Source organism: Cupressus sempervirens, chromosome 11 (genome assembly GCF_028749045.1).
Source record: "Cupressus sempervirens isolate cs-2001-9-10 chromosome 11, ASM2874904v1, whole genome shotgun sequence".
Taxonomy (NCBI): domain Eukaryota; kingdom Viridiplantae; phylum Streptophyta; class Pinopsida; order Cupressales; family Cupressaceae; genus Cupressus; species Cupressus sempervirens.
Genome location: NC_143128.1, coordinates 705,382,225 through 705,401,326, shown reverse-complemented (window position 1 = coordinate 705,401,326; position 19,102 = coordinate 705,382,225). Strand labels below are relative to the sequence as shown.

At 34.0% G+C, this 19,102-nt stretch overlaps 1 pseudogene; it reads left to right on the top strand.

Moving 5' to 3' along the window:
• LOC149531649 (ubiquitin-like-conjugating enzyme ATG10) overlaps window positions 1-7,814 on the top strand; it is a 30,205-nt pseudogene extending 22,391 nt beyond the window's left edge.
• The last annotated feature ends 11,288 nt before the right edge of the window (window positions 7,815-19,102 follow it).

The following is a 19,102-nucleotide window of genomic DNA, read 5'->3' as shown; positions in this document are numbered from 1 at the left end:
TGTGTCCATTTTGTACTTGGGTTATGTCTCCATCAAGTGGTATCAGAGCAGGTTTTCTTGAGTGTGTAGATAGAGCACTGACTATGAGGTAGTTTGCACCAGGACTATGTGGTTATGGATTTGAATTAAGAAGATGCCTCCATGAAGAGAGCATGGTAGAAGGGCTGGAGCTATTAATCCTAAGGAGGTTAGAGCCCTCCAAAGGTAGGTTCAGGCATTGTAGGAGGAGCTCCATAGAGGAACAAATATTGTTGTAGGTGACGAAAGTGAGGACGACAATGAGGAAGAAGAAATTGGACTGGAAGGGGAAGTTGAAGGGGAAGTTCTAAATTAGGTAGAAGAAAGGAATTTTAGGCCCACTACTAAGTTTGGAAAAAGACCTACAATTGATGTGGGTATATTTTTAGGAAATCTGAAAACTAGATGAGTTGATCGACTGGATCAATGAATTGGAGGAGTACTTTGAGTATGAGGATATCAGGGATCCAGATAGGGTTAAGTTTGCAAGGGCAAAACTAAAAGGCCATGCCAAAATCTAGTGGCAAGAGGTTCAATTGGAAAGAAATAGAAGAGGAAAGGAGAAGATCACAAGGTTGGATTGCATGATGGACAAACTAAAGAAGTAGTTCATTCTTGTTGACTACGACCTTGATTTGTTTAAGAAGATGCATGGTTTAAAGCAAGTAGGAAAATCAGTCCAACAATATACGGAGGAGTTTTACCAACTTTTGATCAAAGTAGGGCATGCATAAGCAAATAAGAGAAGGTTGCTCATTATATCAGTGGGTTGTGACCTAGCATCTAAGAGGAATTAAGTTTGGTAAGAATGACCAGTGTTGAAGAGGCATACCAGTTTTACCTACAAGTTGAAGAGAAGCTAAATAAAAGGTTTGAAGGGAGAAAAAGAGGGTGCGGTCAAAGAGGAAGGGGTAGTGGTAGGTCATCTAGAGGTCAAAATGAGACCCAAAAGAAAAATGAAGATGTGGGTACTAGCAGGAACCAAAGAAATGAGGATTTCATCTGCTCTTGTGATCAAAACTTTGGAGATCAAAGAGGAAGAGGTAGAGGATGTGCACAAGGTTTAGGAAGAGGAGGCTTCCATGGTACCTATTTCAATTGTAATGAATAAGGTCATCATGCCTTTGAATGTCCTCAATGACAAGGAAGGATAGATAGGATAGCTAAGGGCCAAGCTAGGGTTGCTCATGTGGATGAGGATGCATAGTCATCACATTTAGAGGATGCAAAAAGAGGAGAGACTTTAGTAAATGAAAGGGTCCTACTAAGTGGTGAGATTGAGTCAGGACAAAGGAGGAGTCTATTTTAGACTAGGTGCAAGTGTGAGGATAAATGTTATGATGTGATCATTGATGGTGGTAGCACTAACAACTTGGTGTCAGAAGAGATGGTCTCTAAGTTGAAGCTCAAGGGGGAGAAACACCCCCAGCTCTATCAGATCACTTGGGTGAAGGATGATCATAAGGTCTTGGTAAGTGAACAATGTTTAGTGAAGTTCAAAATTGAGAGTTACCATGATGAAGTTCTCTATGATATTATTCTAATGGATATCTGGCATCTATTTTTAGGAAGAGCATGGAAATTTGATAGGCATGCAGTACATGATGGTCATGCAAACACATACTCTCTGAAAAAGGATGGAGTTCACCACAAACTAAAGCCCATGATAAAGGAAGGTGAAAAGGTATGCAGTAGTGCTAGGAGCTGTCTTGTTGATGGAAGAAAATTTTTAGATGGCATGAAACATCAGTGTATGTGTTATGCTTTGATTCCTAGAAAAGATAAGGAAGGTAGTAATGAAATAGCACTTGAAGTTTCAAATTCATTAAGTGAGTTTGGAGATATCATCTCTGATAATGTTCCAGAAGGATTGCCACCCATAAGGCAAATTAGCCATCAAATAGATTTAATCCCTAGAGCTAGTTTTCCTAACAAGGCTACTCATACGATGACTCCTACTGAAATTGAGGATCTAAAAAGATAGGTTTAGGAGCTAGTGAGGAAGGGTTTGATTTGAGAGAGCCTGCATCCATGTACAGTACCTGTAGTACTAGCACCAAAGAAGGATGAAGAGTGGAGAATGTGTACAGACTCTCAAGCTATAAATAGGATAACCATCAAGTATCAATTTCTTTTGCCAAGAATGGATGATCTTATGGACTGCTTGAGTGGAGCTCAGTACTTTACAAAGATAGATCTCAAGAGTGGCTATCACCAGATATGGATATGAGAAGGAGATGAGTCGAAAACTACATCCAAGACCAAGGAGGGTCTTTATGAGTGGCTAGTCATGCCCTTTGGACTAACAAATGCCCAAAGCACCTTCATGCGGCTTATGAATGAGGTACTTAAGAAGTTCTTGGAAAAATTTGTTATTGTCTATTTTGATGATATTTTAATTTTTAGGAAGACTTTGAAAGAACATTTATGCATATTCATAGTGTCCTTGAAAGGTTGACGAAAGAAAAACTATTAATTAATATGAAGAAGTGTAGCTTTGCAAAAAAAGAGTTAGTCTACTTGGGTTTTTTTGTATCACCTAAAGGTCTTAGAATGGATCCAGAGAAGGTAAAAACCATATTGGAATGGCCTACTCCAAGGTCTACTATTGAGGTAAGATCATTTCATGGTCTGGTTAGTTTTTATAGGAAGTTCATTAAGAATTTTAGTGGCATATGTGCACCCCTGTCTGACACAATAAGAGGGGATAGGAAAGAGTTCAAATGGACTATGACAGATACAAGAATTTTTGAATTGCTGAAGAAGAAGGTCACAAAACAACCTGTGTTGGCACTTCCTAATTTTAGTAAGGTGTTCTAGGTGGATTGTGATGCTAGTGGAAGTGCTATTGGGGCTATATTTAGCCAAGAAGGTAAGCCTATTGCATATTTTAGTGAAAAATTGAATGATGCAAAGAAGAAGTATTCTATTTATGATCAAGAGTTCTATGCAATAGTTCAGGCCTTAAAGAAATGGAGATATTATTTATTGCCAAAAGAATTTTTTTTATATACTGATCTTCAAGCATTATAATGCCTAAATAGACAAGGTAAATTGAACTAGAGGCATATGAAGTGGGTAGAGTTCTTGTAGAGCTATACATTTTTGTTGAAGCATAGAAGTGGAAAGTCTAATAGGGTTGCAGATGCATTGAGTAGGAGGCAGTTATTGCTTATAGTAATGCAAGTTGAAGTAGTTGGGTTTGATAAACTCAAGAATCTGTACCCCAAGGATCCTAATTTTGTTGAAGCATGGAAAGCTTGTAAAGAACCTGTTTCTATAGATATAATCAAGTGGTTAGACTATTTGATTCAGGATGGTATGTTGTTCAAGGGTAGTCAATTGTGCATTCCAAGGAGTTCCATGAGGGAAAATTTGATTAAGGAGAAACACAATGGAGGAATGGCAGGACATTTTTGTAGAGATAAGACCATTTCCATTCTTAGAGAACATTATTTTTGGTCTCAAATTTCACAAGATGTGAAGAGGTTTGTACAGAGTTGTCAGGTTTGTCAAGCGGCCAAGAGATTTAGTCACAATTCTAGATTATATCAGCCATTGCCTATTCCATCAAAGCCATGGGAGGACATAAGTATGGATTTTGTTCTTGGATTTCTAAGGACACAAAGGGGTAATGACTCAGTATTTGTGGTGGTTGATAGGTTCTCCAAAATGGCACATTTCATTCCATGCTACAAAACTCATGATGTCATCCATATTGTAGACTTATTTTTTAGAGAGGTGGTGAGATTACATGGTCTCCCAAGGAGTATATTTTTTGATAGAGACACTAAATTTGTGGGGTATTTTTAGAGAACATTGTGGAAGAAGTTGAGAATGAACTTGAAATTTAGTTCCACACATCACCCTCAGACTGACGGCCAAACAGAAGTGGTAAACAAAAGTCTGAGAAATTTGCTAAGATGTTTAGTTGGGTTTAAGCCCAAGGGATGGGATTTGATTCTACCAAAAGCAAAATTTTCTTACAATAACTCTATAAATAGGAGTACTAGTAGATCACCATTCCAAATTGTATATGGAAGTAGTCCAAGGACTACACCAAAGTTGAGGAAGATAGAGCAAGGGGAGAGGACAAGTGTTGAAGCAAAAGAATTTGTTGAACATATCAAGCATCTACATGAGGAGGTCTAGGAATACATTACCAAGATGAACCGATAGTATAAAGCTAGGGCTGATAAAAGGAGAAGATATAAGGAGTTCCAAGTAGGGGATCTAGACATGGTACACTTAAGAAAGGAAATATTTCCAGTAGGTACTTACAACAAGCTAAAGGTGAAGAAATTTGGCCCCTACAAAATTTTGAAGAAACATGACTCAGGAAATGCATATGAGGTAGAGTTGCCAAATCCAATTCACATTTCTCCCATCTTCAATATTGCAAACTTGATAGAGCATCATGATGATGGTGCAGATGAGGGGTTGATGCTAGAGCCATGTCCAATTTCTACTTCTAAGAAGGAGGAAATAGAAGAGATTCTGGATAGTCATGTGGGGAGGAGTATTAGAAATAGGAAGTATGAAGAGTACCTAGTTAAGTGGAAAGGAAATCTAATAGAGGACTCAACTTGGATATTAGTAGCTGAGGTTTCCCATTTGGGATTTCCTCTACCATCCATAAAGTGATAGGATCACTTTTAAATCTACCCTGGGTGTTTGATGTAAGACCATCCAGAGGTATAAGGGCAATCCTGTGTCACCCAAAAAATTATACCTAGACATAGTTTCTATTTCATGTGTTTTCATTTATGGATACCCATTTGGGTCAAATAAAGGTTCCAACTCTCATAGTTCCACTATCAATGTTTTGGGTTAGAGCTTTTAACCACTTTGGGATACATGTAAATGCCAAAAAAATAGGACTATGTAATTAAGCCATAATTATGGTGAGTTAGGTGTAAATTGGAGGGATGATTAAAATTGTAATTTAGAACATTCCAGAAAAAGAATCAGGTCAAAAGGTTGCATAGTTTGAAAGTTATCACAATTTTTCAATTTTTGGAGACCTCCTAATAATGCTTCAAAGTCAGGTTTGAGGTACTAAATGACCTTTTATGGGCCTAAAAAATGGGGGATGAGAAAAGCTGGTCCATAGGGCTATAGAGCACTCTAAGAGCTTTTTAGAAATGTAAACGGTTTATCAATCAGAGCTACGGTTCAAAAGTTATGCCTTCCAAAAGTTTGGCTACCATTTCTAGATTCTTCTAATTTTGCACCGATTTCTAAAGCAACTTCTGGAGCCTTCCATTTTGGTGGCGGATGCCAACTAGAACTTTCTAGAATGTATTCCTAATCTTTAACCTTTGGGGTCTATTTAAGAACATTCCTAGCATTGTAAAAGGTAGTTCAGAGTGGAGTTAGAGAGAAGGTACTGGGAGAAGAAATTATCTCCAGATTTATACTACTGTAAGCCCATAGGGCATGTTTTGGAGTTTTTTTACTATGCACTAAGTGTATTAGCATATTTTCATAGTTAATAAAGTTTCCCTTTCTTGTTGTGTCCATTCTATACTTGGGTTGCATCTCCATCACTATGACATTAGTGTCCAAAAGGGGGAGATATATTATTGGGGGAGTAATGAGCAAAGGAGGAGATATGTAGATACTATGGGTGAATTACCAAATTTTGACAAATTTTGATCATTATGATTACATTCTTTCACTCCATTCCTTCATTCATTACATAACCAAAAAGGGGAGACAAGGAATAAAGAAGTGAAGAAGAGATGTAAACTTGTGGTAATCACAAGCAATGCAAGCACATCACATAGATTAGATATAGTATACACGGTCAGAATGCAGAAACAGGTCAAAGGATAGAGAGGATTAGGCACATTGGGACATAATTTTAATTACAAATGCATAATCAACATAGGGGAGTTATAAGGTATATTGCTACTCACAATTTTTGAAAATTTGCATGTAAATCGAGCAAGTAAAGAATGTACTCAATTAGAATAAGTTCATAAATGCTTAGTTAAGTGTTTTTGACACTCATGTCAAAGGGGGAGATTGTTGGTCAAGTAAAAAGTATTGACAAATGAGTGTCAACACACTTAACCATTTTCATCATACATGCTGAGTACACAATAGATGCCAAGCAAAAATTTTGATAGGTGCTGGGTCACAGTTAGTGCCAAGAAGATTATAGTATAGTATGTGTTGAGTGATCCAGGAATTATTTTTATGTCGAGTAACAGAATCATTTAGGTGCTGAGAAAACTAGGAAACATAGTTTATGTGAAGAAATCTAGAAATAGTGTGTGTCGATCATTAGCAATACTCCATGTGCCGAGCAATGCAAAATCAGCATAAGAGTTTGTACTTGCACAAACTAAGATGTAAACCATTTTTGGCGCCAACTTAGAGAAATTTCATAGGAGAAAAAGGATAAGGACAAGTCATTTGCATTCCCTATGAAATTTGCATGCAACCAATAAGAAAAGTGCAAAGTATGAGCAACAATTTGAGATTCAATTTGGGTCATAGATCCATACCTAATCCTAAGTCTTTGCATTCTTTATAAGGAGAATGAATGCACCAATGTAAAGAATAAGGAGGAAAAAAGGGGAGACTATAGTGGAATTCTAGTGTGAAGAGAGAAGACTTAGTGAAAGGGATAGCATTTATATATCCAATTAATTAGAATAGAACATGGGACATACTTAGAGATCAGAGCTAGTAGAGATCAGAAGAGAATGAGGAGATCAAGTGACTGAAACTAGCAATTCAAGATTGCACTCAATTAGGTTAAATGTTCTAATACTCTTTCACAATTGTATTAGAGGATAAAATCTTACAGTGATAGGTTAGCTTAATAGCTAGGTAGGAGAGCCTTTGGAGAAGGTCAAGAAAATCCTATGTATTAGGTAGGTTTAATAGCCTTTATGTAAATCCTTTAATAGGGTGACATTTCTTGTAAAGTGTTTGTAAATCCTTTCAATAGGGCACTATTAACATAGTGTAAAGCCTTTTATAGGGTAGGCCTTTAACAGGGAAAACCATTAGAAGTGGTTGAACTCATTTTTGCACTAATTTTTTGTCAGTGTCATGCCCACCCAATTTTACCTTCTTATTCCTAAAGGATTTTTGGGTTGCCAAAATCACTTGTATTGTGTATTGTTGCATGTTCTCATTTTATGTTTATTTACTTGCATGAATGTTTATTTCAGTTAAATTTTGGTAAGGAATTGAAAATAAAAATTGGTTACTTCTAATTCACCCCCCCCCCCCCCCCCCCCCCCGGTCAGAATTAGACTTCCATTTGAACATTCCAAAAATGACAAATACAATGTAATGCCAACAAAATTCACAACATAATGTGGCTGAAGGGGAGTGTGAAGTGGAGTAGGGAGAAGACCCCTTGGATCCTGCCACATTAGTCAATAATCTTCATTTTGAACCTCATCTCTACACCTTTCATATTGTTTATCACCATTCTTACAAAAGTTCCCATACTTCTTTTTTGTGGTTATAGTACTAATGGGAGACCGCTCAAGTTGGAAGGGATTAAGGAAGCTCTTCCATCACATTCTTTTCAATTACTTGAGAATTCAAAATGGACATTTCTTACCCAAGAGGAACATCCCTATTTGAACTAACCATGGTATGCACTTCATCCTTATGGAACTAGCAAGTAGATGGGCTTTCTTTTCTCAAGCAAAACATCATCAAATGTTAATTCAAATACTATAGTTGAACTCCCTACCCTACCAAGATCCATGATTGGTCATCTTGAGTGGAAAAATTCCAAACTTTTTAAGAATTCAAAAAAATAGGGTGCCATATTCCTTAGCTAATAGAATGTCTCCATGCACCAAGAAAGGAAAAAAGTTGGCATTGAAAGAAGGTTTGTGGATGCAATGAGCACCAAAATTCCATGTTGGACCAAGGGTGCCAAAGAAGAGCTCCATGTCAAAAAGAACCCCACATGGAAGCCTTCACAATATTTAACATCAATTAGTAGGAGTGCCAGTCATCAGCATGAAGACCATCTCGACAAAGAAACAAGCTATAGGGATAGAAGGCATTAGTGGTGAAAGCCCACGACATGGGCAAGAAGTGAAAGAAGACCGTGTGAGGAGGGTGCAACCAAAAATGTTTTTGTTTTCATGGTAATGTTTTTACTTTCCAACCTACCAACTTAGGCCAATGTGAGATCTCTCCCTGACCCATCATAGCATAGACTTATTATTACATTTTAACATTCAAGACTTTGATATTTTTACAACTATTCAAGACTTAGATGGGAAGTGAATTGGTTTATCTATAGATTTTGATACTATAGTAGCATTTTACATTATGGTATGCACTAAGAACTTGTTATTGTATGAAATGATCAAACACATATGGATGTAGTTTTAGGACATGATACTATTAGATTTTTATGCAATGCAAAATGTTAATTTGATTATGATGATTTATGAGATGAATGATTATGATATGTAGATAAACATTAATTTGATAATGATGACTTATGACATGCAAATTTTGATATTTTAACATTTCTAATGGAATAATTGAAATGACTAGGAAAGGAAAATTTATTTGAATTATGTTAATATGGATTTCATAAAATTCAATTATGTATTTATGATATACATTTTATATGACCTCCTTGGACTACTGATGCTTGAGTTTAATCGGTAGGAAGTCAAACCATGGAAATTATTGGGGGAAACAAGTTCCAGACCTTGTAAACACAATTTAACTAAGGTGAATATTTGGAAGATTCAAAAGTCTTGTTGTGAAAGTATTTTTCTTTGTAATTGTATGGTTGCTTGCTTGTGAATATGTTTAATCATAATTTAGATGTATTAAGGGACATGTCAAGGTGAAGTGTACTATATTTTTATGTGTCATTTGACACTTGTATTTGTCTATGTGTTGATGACATGTCACCTAGAGTGTTGGTTACAAGGTCACTTAATCTTGGTCCTTTCCTTTTCTTCCAATTAATGTTTAAGTACACCCACCAGGGAGAGAGTGTTAGGGTGTGTCACCATAATGTTGATTTTAGAATTCAAACTTGTTAGTGATATTAGGGGGCCTAAATGAGATCATAGAGTGCCATTTTATTGATAAAGAGCCACCCAAATGGTAGTATAACATGTTAGGGGCATAAATTCAACTATTTCAATGATTTCCTAACTTAGGGAACCCCTTAAACAAAGCCATATTGAACCAATTCAAAAATTTGAGTTTTCCCATGAAAGTATCCTCACAACCCCACTTGGTCAACTTTCTTATTTTGGGGAAACAACAATGTAAGGGGAGGCTTGATGTTCCTACTAAAAAAGGCTTAGTGGTGAGTCTTTTTAGTGGAGGGGTGAAATTTTTTTGGATGTTCACCTACTCTCTAATTTTATAGATAGTTAGGTTTGGAGGGAGGTTAAGTGAGCTCTACTACAACTATCATTACCCTATCTTGGACCAAGGTTGGTGTTTCAAACTATGTTTCATTCTCATTCTTGAGTATCATAAAGTAGATCTACAAGTATGAGGAATGTGTCAATGGAGTATGCATTGTAGTGGAAGTCTTGCATTATGGATCTTGATATTATGTTGTGGCATTGTGAGACAGTGTTGTGCTCTTGTTTCATTATGGATATTGATAGTGTGTTGTGGCATTGTGAGAATATGTTGTGTTCTTGAAGATATCTTAGTTTTTCTTCTTGGTTTTGTTTCTTGTTTGGATTGGAATGTGAATGTTATCATGGATGTGAGGGTTTCACTCACCCTTGTGGGAAGGGAAGAGAAGTCTAGGGTGAAGGGCATAGTTGGGCTTGCATAGTTGAGAACCTTGGAGTATGGGCTCCATTGTATGCCATTTCATTCATATTCTTCTTTGGGGGTGATAAGGAAAAAATGGTAAGGAAAGGAAGTAAATGAAGTATGGGTTTCAAGGAAGCTAAAGTTGTTTGTAGTGTGTGGTGGAGGATGTTTATGAAGTCATGAACGGGCATGATATTTTGTTGATTTTTGAAGCACCAAAAGGGCATGATATTTTGTTGATTTGTGAAGCCCCAAAAGTGCATGAAAGTTTTTTATGGTGATATCATATGATATGAAAAACCTCCATTGGAAAAGGACACCTTCACCCTATGTTAAAGGTTCCATTGGTGAACCTTTGTGAAATACCTTGGAATGGGATTGTCAAGTGTTGTAATGTGATGATCATGCATTTTAAGATTGGAATGATACCCTATTTGGTTCTTGTTTCCCTTACTCAGTGGGTGGCTTCATAGAAGCCTAGGTTGGGAGGTGAGCCTCCATGGTTCCTATTTTGTGTGTGTTATGTGCAAGTTTTCCAAAGATTCATGCTATAAAGTATTAGGGTTTCACCCTTGTTAAAGTGGAGAAGATCCAAATGTGTAAAGAAAGCTCATTGTTCATGTTTTATCACTGTCATGATTGTGAAAGTCACTTCTATTGTATCAATGTGATGTAAAGATATTGTGCCATTTTCACCATGTGAAGATGTAGAGGGAAGAATTTGTGAATTTTGTGCATATATGTTTCCTTGTAAAAACATAATCATTTGAAGTTTTATGTGTTATGGAAGCATTAGTATGAGTTGTAGAATAGATTGGTATCATTGTATATCATCTGATATTGTGGAGGAAAAATAAATATTGATAAGTTGTATACATATGCTTTACTTGTAAGGAAATCTCCCTTGTGGAATTTGATGTGTGTAAAGAAAGATTTCTATGAGTTCCTTCTATTTGGGTTATTTGTAGAGGATTGGTAGATAGATACATATTTCAAAAATGTTATGTTGTAATATATTATAGATGGAATTAGTCAATCTAAAACATAGGTGTTGCATTGCAAATTTATATGTTATGCATTCAATAGCACAGAAGAAAATCATCATGTATGATATGTAATTACAAATTCATGGTTATTGATTTAAATGGGATTTTAAGTTCAAACCAATATTTTATAGTTAACACCATTGAATCATCAAATATATTCACCTAATTCTATGCTAGGACAAAAAAAAAATCCATGAGAAAGGGGTGTTGTAGGTGCACTTTTTCCCTCTCTGGAAAATGTATGGAGAGTGAAAATAATCCAATCCCCTATTATAGAACAATTAAATATTGGAAAGAATATTCCTAGAATCTAACTCATGAAATATTAGTAGAGGTACATTTTTCCTATGAAGAAAAAGGAAGAAAGAAAATATTATATACATATATATACATACATATATGTATATATATATAAACATACATACATACATACATACATACATACATATATATATATATATATATACATACACACACATATACATACATAGATACACACACACACACACACACACACACACACACACACACACACACACACACACACACACACACACACACACACACAATGCAACCAAAAAAAACCTACCCTAGATCTATTGCACCAAAGGACTCATAAGAGTGATGTCACTTGTTGTCACCCTCAAACCATTTTTTAAACCCATAGGATAATGTATTCTCAAATAAATAAAATAAAATATAAACAAGCCAAATACTAGTCCTCACACACATGGACTTAACAAAATACAGTTAAAAATAAATAAAAATTAATAAAGCCACAGGGAACATCCCAAGGCCAACCACCTTCGGAGCCTCCCCATCCCTCCTCTTTCCTTATATGTGGAGGACCAAGTCTTAAAGGAGGGAAAGCTGAAATAAAATCAGCTTTTAAGAACAAGTCAAAAGCCTTCCTTGCTGCCCACTCTTGGGTTCTTAAAAAATGTCTTCCTCTCACATGGGAAATGTAACCATTGGGTAAAAGCACAAATCTTTGTCACCATTTATGATACAAAAACTTGTTTTGGTCAAATCTTATTTCTCTATCAAAACTCATTTTTTTTCAAAAACTAAAAATACCATTTTATAGATCTCAGATTAAATATCATCATTATATAATTTTTTGAGTGTTTTGATTAGTTATAATATGTTATAATATAAAAATATTATAAGTTGATATTTCAACATTTAAGAAAATGCTCCCTCAATAAAGGAAAAAAATAGTAAATCATATCAAAAAAATAAAAAAATAATATTTATCTCTAGAGGAGAGAATCCTCTTCATGAATATGTAATATTTTTTCAAGAAGGTATAGATTTGATAGGGAAGTTTTCATAGGAGTAAAAAACTGTTGGATTTTGATAAGGTCAAACTTGAGTACTTATAACAAAGAAAATATACATCAAAAATAATTATTTCTTTTTTTGTTCACTAGCTATACATGTTGTCTATAAGATATTTTCAAATTAGAACAAAAAAAGATGATTTTCATATACTTGTTTGACGGGAACTACACCCTATATTTTTTATAGTTAAAAGAAGGACTTCAAAATAAAATAAAATAAAATAATTCTTACTCAAAAAAATTATAAAAATTATGGGCATAAAATTCATCCAATTCTATACATTTCATCAGTTTACATCATCTTCATATTCCAAACATAGATACCATTTTTTTTTATCATTAATGTTGAACTATCACATTTTGATATCTTGTTTCTTTATGAAAGGTGAACCATTTATTTTATCATTAATGTTGAACTGTCACATTCTGATATCTTGTTTCTTTTTAAAAGGTGACATAAGTTTGTGCTTTTACCCCATTTTTCAGCATGATTTGACTAGTCTTGGAGGATGGTGTTTTTTTCGAAAAGGTGGAAAGAATTATGACAAAAATAAAATGAAAAGTTTCTTTTCTTCTTCACCTATGACATGACATGATCCTTGTCATTTCTCTTAGGTAGCTAGCAAGATGAGACAATGTGCAACTTGAAAATTGATTTTACTTCTCCCACCACACCTTGAAGGAAGAAACCATGCATATTGGAAAAAGAAGAAGAAGAGATGTTTGATTTAAGAAAATTGTTTAAATAATGGGATGTCAGCTTGTCTTGTCTTGGATTTAGAGTCTTTAGACTAGCTTGTGGACGAGTAGAAATTTATTAATTTTAATTGTATGAGCAAAGGTTTAGGAGGTGGTTAAATTTTTGTATTCTTTTATAATCATAGGATGATTTAAAGAGGGAAATGATTGTTAAGGTATATCTTAATATTTCAATATAAAAAATAAATAAATAAAATTTAAATTTAAATAATTATATATGACTAAGTCATTATTATATCGTTTTTTTAACTGATTAATGATACAAGCAATAAGGTATGGGGTTTATGAATTTTTAAATTGAAAACAAACTTAGTAGTATCTTAAAAAAATGATGTTGGAAACCTAGTTAGAATTAGTAATAATAAATTGAAGGTTAAGTTTATATATATATATATATATATATATAAAAGAAGAAGAAGAAGAATAGTAATAAAATAAAAGAAGAAGAAAAAATAAGATAGGTGTATTCATTCAGAAGGTGTCTGTATGTAGGAATGTAGAGGATAATTAATAAGGGTTTGTTAAATGATAATACATTTTAGATTGGGATAGAGAAACAATGATAAACTATAATACCTAGTTACATACATCTAGTTGGCTAAGTTTTGAAAGAATACAGTACTAGATTTTCATCGAAACAGTCTTCTATAAAGTTAAGGATCAAAGGGAACATTGAATGTAATGTGGTGCAAATCTTTAACTAGGAAAATCATAAGTATTCTTCATGAAAAAAATTAAGAAACCATTATAACAACAACAATGCAAAAAAATTTGTTCATAATTACATAAGCAAGGTTTTGTTTTCCTTGAGGTAATATAAATTAATTTTTGAGCTACTCACCTTCAATAGAACATTCGTAACAAGCATTGGACCATACATAGAATTTATAGTACACCCAAAATGCACTTTAAAAAATAAAAGTTTTTGTGTTTTATCTAGAAAATTTTAGGGCATGATAGCCAAAGCATAGGCTAAGCCTAAAAACAAAACTAGATGAAGCATGGTCATGAGAAGAAGGCCACAGGCAACCTAGTGTAGTGTACTAGAGATTACAAATGCTTTTGTCATTATCCATTGAATGAGGAGGCTGCATGGAGATTTCAAAGGAGGACTCCTAGTTTCTTTATCCAACATATGTTGTGCTAGGAGAGTTTTATGTTTTTAAATACTTTTTGACTCACAATGCATAATTTCTATTAGACATGAGCCTCTTGAAAGGAAAGCCTATGTCTTGGGGCCCATACTCAATGACAACTGGTGTGGGATAGATAAATTTTGACTAACAAAGTAAAGGAGGAAACTTGCTAAAAAAGGGCTAGATTTTGGTGGTCGCTATGTCACCCCCACAAATTGGGAGGTTTTCTGGCAAGTGACATGGCAACCTCCTAGAAAATTAGTAATCTAACAAGAAGTTTGGGGCTAGGCAGCAAAAGGACATGGCAATTAGGTGCTATGGTAGTGATGTGTTAGGCTAAGGAGGAAAAACTATAATCTTCCAAGTGGAAGCATTTGAATGGACAAGGAAGGAGTTTTCTAGAAAATGGCCAAAATTTGGTGGTCGCTATGTTGCCACTGGAAAATGAGAGGGTCTTTGTGCAAGTGACATGGAAATCTCCCACAAATTTGAAAAATATGGCGAAATGTTGTAGAGGATGTGAGAGCTACCAGTGACTGGAGAGCCTATCATAGGTTGACACAAGGTGCTATTTTTAAATTTTTCAATCTCATCCATTTAAAATTTCCCTATTCATAGTTGGGGGCCTAATTTTTCAAATTGCTACTAGAGGGGCATTTTTTGTCCAAAACATGCACTCCAATATATTGTTGGAATTGGGATGAGATAAATTTACCAAATATGAAGCCACATTTTGCATAGATATTCATAGGTTCACTCTATAAGTAGATTTGTATTTTTTGGGGCATTCTCAATAGAATGGGAAAAATTCATCATTGAGCATCAAAATTAGTTGAAGGGCAAATATTGAAGTTGGTTGAAGTCTAAATGAGTTTTGAAAAAGTTTTCTTTCTTCTAGATGTCATTTTAAACTTATTTTTTGCCTTTTCCTTGATTCCAGATCTAGCATCAAAAGCAATTATTGTTCCATCATGTATCTAAGATAATTTTTATGCTTTTGGGAGGCCAAATGATAGAGGATTTGATTTACCAATTTATGAGAAAGATTAGATAGATATTTTTTTCACTTCTAGGAGATGTTTTTGAAATGCACACATGTCAGATGCACAATAGATCTAGGAATTCACTCTTCTCTATATCATTCTCTTTCTCATTATTTGTAGAGGTTCCAATTTTTCATTGTGAAACTAGTTGGTTCCAGTTCTTGATATGTTTTCATGACTGTGATACCATATTCTTCATCATAAGTCTCTTGTATGAATAGTATAGTGAAGATAATATTGCTAGTTTTGATCTGTCAAGTGTTTTTATGTTTCAAATTTCATGCATCTGAATATATAGTTTCAAATAAATGAATACAAATGGGCAAGAATCTCTTAGTTTCATTCTAATTCTTGTCTCCCATCTATGTAATCTGCAATCTTATGTGGTTTAAGGACAAAAAAATTGAGACCCATTTGCATTCCTTTAAGGTTGTATGTCTGATATGTTTTTCTATTAGAACAAAGGGCCAAATAAATGCTTGATGTATTTGATAGGATTTCTAGTTATTTTGAGAAGGATACTTAATAAGAATGAGGTTTTTATGAACATCAATATTTTATCTACAAAGTGATAGGATAGATCTAATGTCTATGTGTATGAAATATGTCCTTAATATCACAGATATATGTATTTAATTCATGGAATTGTCCAATAGATAAGGCACAAATCAATTATAGTATCACTTGTTCATACTATTGCATATTTGGGGTTGTGCTAATATTCAACATCATTAATCAATTGTATTTCCCTTTTATGTTTGAAGAGCTATAATAGAATGCCCTCACTTGGCTCATGAATTGCATTGTCTTGCATTTAGCTATTGCAGATCTATGTTATTCTATTAGTCAATGGAAGAAATAAGGGATTCATCTACTATTGATAGGTTTAGATTATATGTTTAATTGCATTGGCACCATATAAGTGAATTTGAGGTGCACTCTCCTAAGTTTTGCAGAGCATGAAGTAGAAGAACAATCTATCCTTATAGTTGGCCCAATGTCTAAAATGATATGTTGAAGATGGGAAGTAGTTGCCCCTAGATGTATCTTATTCTTATTAGGGTAATTTGAAAATGTGTTGTTTCAAAACACTAACAAAATGGTGACTCTACTGGGGACAAAGGTTGTAAATGGTTAAATTATAGAGTTGGAAATCTCTAATATATTTTGTATATTCAATTTTGCATGCAAGGCTTTGTGTTCCCTAGTTAAACTTTATGCATGGATAATAATGGCTTTGAAGGATTAAACATAGATTGTGTTACTACTAAGTTTTATTTTTAATCAATTCAGCCGGTTTGGTTTTTAAAGTGTTGTTGTAAATTAAGAGTTAGAATTGTTTAAAAAAGGATTCTTTTCTAAGTGTTCAATGATTTGCAAAGTTCTATAAGTTGAAAGTTTAATTCATATTTTTCATGTTATGAATTATGTTTTAAATCTTTCTCATGATTATGAGTGGCAAATCTCTGAAGGATCTTTGTACCAGTGTAGATTGGCTCTATATAAATGTTTTCAAGAGTTTTTAGCTTGGTTGTCTAAACCTAAAAGTTATGTTAAAGTTTTAAGAAAGAAGAGAGATATATAAGTTCTTGACTGATGAGTTTTAAAGTGTTTTGATTTGATGTCATAAGAAATTTGAATGTAAAAATGAATCACAATAGTGATTTCATTTGGTTCTCCTTGAGCAGATGGTGGCTCTACAAGGATTTGATTAGTGGTGTGAAGAATTGAAATCAACACCTATGCCAATCAGGAGATTAATGTTTTTAGTAGCAACACTAAATGTATTTTCCACTTTCATGTGATTTCATTTCCATGAAAGTAAGCTTTACAAAGGATTCTTCATCAAATGGTATTTTCAACATGAAATAGGAGAATGGTTTAATACTTCTCAACATATTTTGTGAGAGATAGATTCAACAAAAGTGTGTTTGCATTTTCAAGTATGTTCAGAGTTTGAATTGGTAGAAAGAATTTAAGATCTACTACAAGTAAAAATTTTTGAAAATAATTATGGTGAATGCATTTTAAGTATGTAAGAAATGGTAAATGTCTTTTGACCTAGTATGTAGTCCATGAATAAGAATGCTAGATCTATTTCTACCAAGAGATCATACCATTATTTTTTTATCATATTAATTTCCCAAAACCTATGCCATATGATCTTAGAAAGTATTTTCCTAAATTTGGTGGGAACCAAGAAATTTTAGCCAATCATCATGTTCAGATATTCAGTGATTTTATTGGTGATTTTGAAATTTCTAATGAAGATGTGTATATGAAGTTGATTGTTCAAACTTTAGAAGGTGATGCCAAGGATTGGTTTTCCTTTTTACCAACATGTTCTATTTCATCTTGGGATGAATCATTTTCAGCCTTCATGAAGTAGTAAGGGGAAAGAGTAAGCATATTTGTTTATTTTTATTAGTTCTTGAAGATTCAAATCATGAGTAATAATTAGTTCCTGAATTAAATATCAGATTTGCAAACATTTTAAATGAGATTCCTAAAAGTTGTAAACCAAATGATCAAGTGTGTTTAGTGGTTTTGATCTAATTTCTAGTATCTAGGACTATTATAGAGAAATGCTAATTGATTACTTAAAGTTAATTTAAACCTTTAATGAATCAAATTAACATAATTGAAATAAGAGAACAACAAGATTAAACTGATAAAAGAGAAAATGAGAGAAAGAAGATATAAACAATTTGATCTCGGAGTTTGTCCATATGGACTACATCTCTGGGTCCTACTCCAGTAGGGGGACCGATTTGATTATCTCCAAAATTAGGTACAAATGTTTACAAAATCACTCCTTTCAAGTACAATAGCATCATGCTATTCCAAAGTACAAAAATGATTACTTCACAAATTTCCCTTGCTCTCAGCACTTGGATGTTCTCTTCATTTTTTGAATGCCCTCTAAGAGTCTCATAACCCCTTTTTTATACATGAAATTAGCCAAAATAAGGCTATAAATTTTTTTTTTAAAAATAACCCTTTAATTAATTCTCCCCCTTCAAATTAACCTTTAGCCATTTTTGAAATTTTGGCTTCATGTCAATTTTGGGGCCAAAATCTAACCATAAACCACATTTTACTAAGGTTAGGTAGGATTTAGATAAGAGATAAATAAATTAATGCGCATCGTTATCTTTAAGTGCTGAAGTAGTGAAATGATGGATAAATATCTTGAATGGCTAGTGGTCAGCAGTTCAAACCTCATCATTGGTGACCTCCTTCATTTGAAATTAGTGACCAAACCTATTCAAACCTATATTGCGCACTAGTATCTCAAACACAACTCATGGTGAGATGGCCACGGGGTAGTTTTAGAGGCTGGTGGTCAAGGTTTCAAATCTCGCTAAACCTTTTTTGCCACCCACTACCCAAGCTGTCATGTCAGCATGATGATGTCATGTTGACATCATCCAACTTTATATTTTTACCTAAATTTCAAACTGCAATATCTTTCACATATGGAGTCCTTTTTTTTGATGAAATGAACACCATTAGAAAGCTCTCAATGAGCTCTTTGATTTGAAATCCATTGTTGACCAATTTGGAGATGATTTTTTTCACCTTTTGGTGACCTTTGTACCTAGTTTGACCAACCTTTGACTGGCCATAACTTTTGCATACGAAATCTATTTTTGTCCATTCAAATTGCATTGGGCCCAAAATTTCAAGGATTTTAATCTGATGTTGATTGTTGGAGTTTTGGAGATACTTCAATTTTTGACAAAAATATCCCCTCGGATCAAGCCTCCCCACTGAGAAGCTTTCGAACCATCAAAAGTTTGGATTACTTGAAAAGCAAGTCAAGAGATTTTTCCCTAACTTTACTAATCTCCATCCATTTTTCCTTGCTTGGATGCATTCCCTTAAATCCCACTCTGAGGTATTCAACTAGTCCTCTTTGTGAAGTTCTGACATTCTTGTCTAGGGCAACATCTTATAGTAAT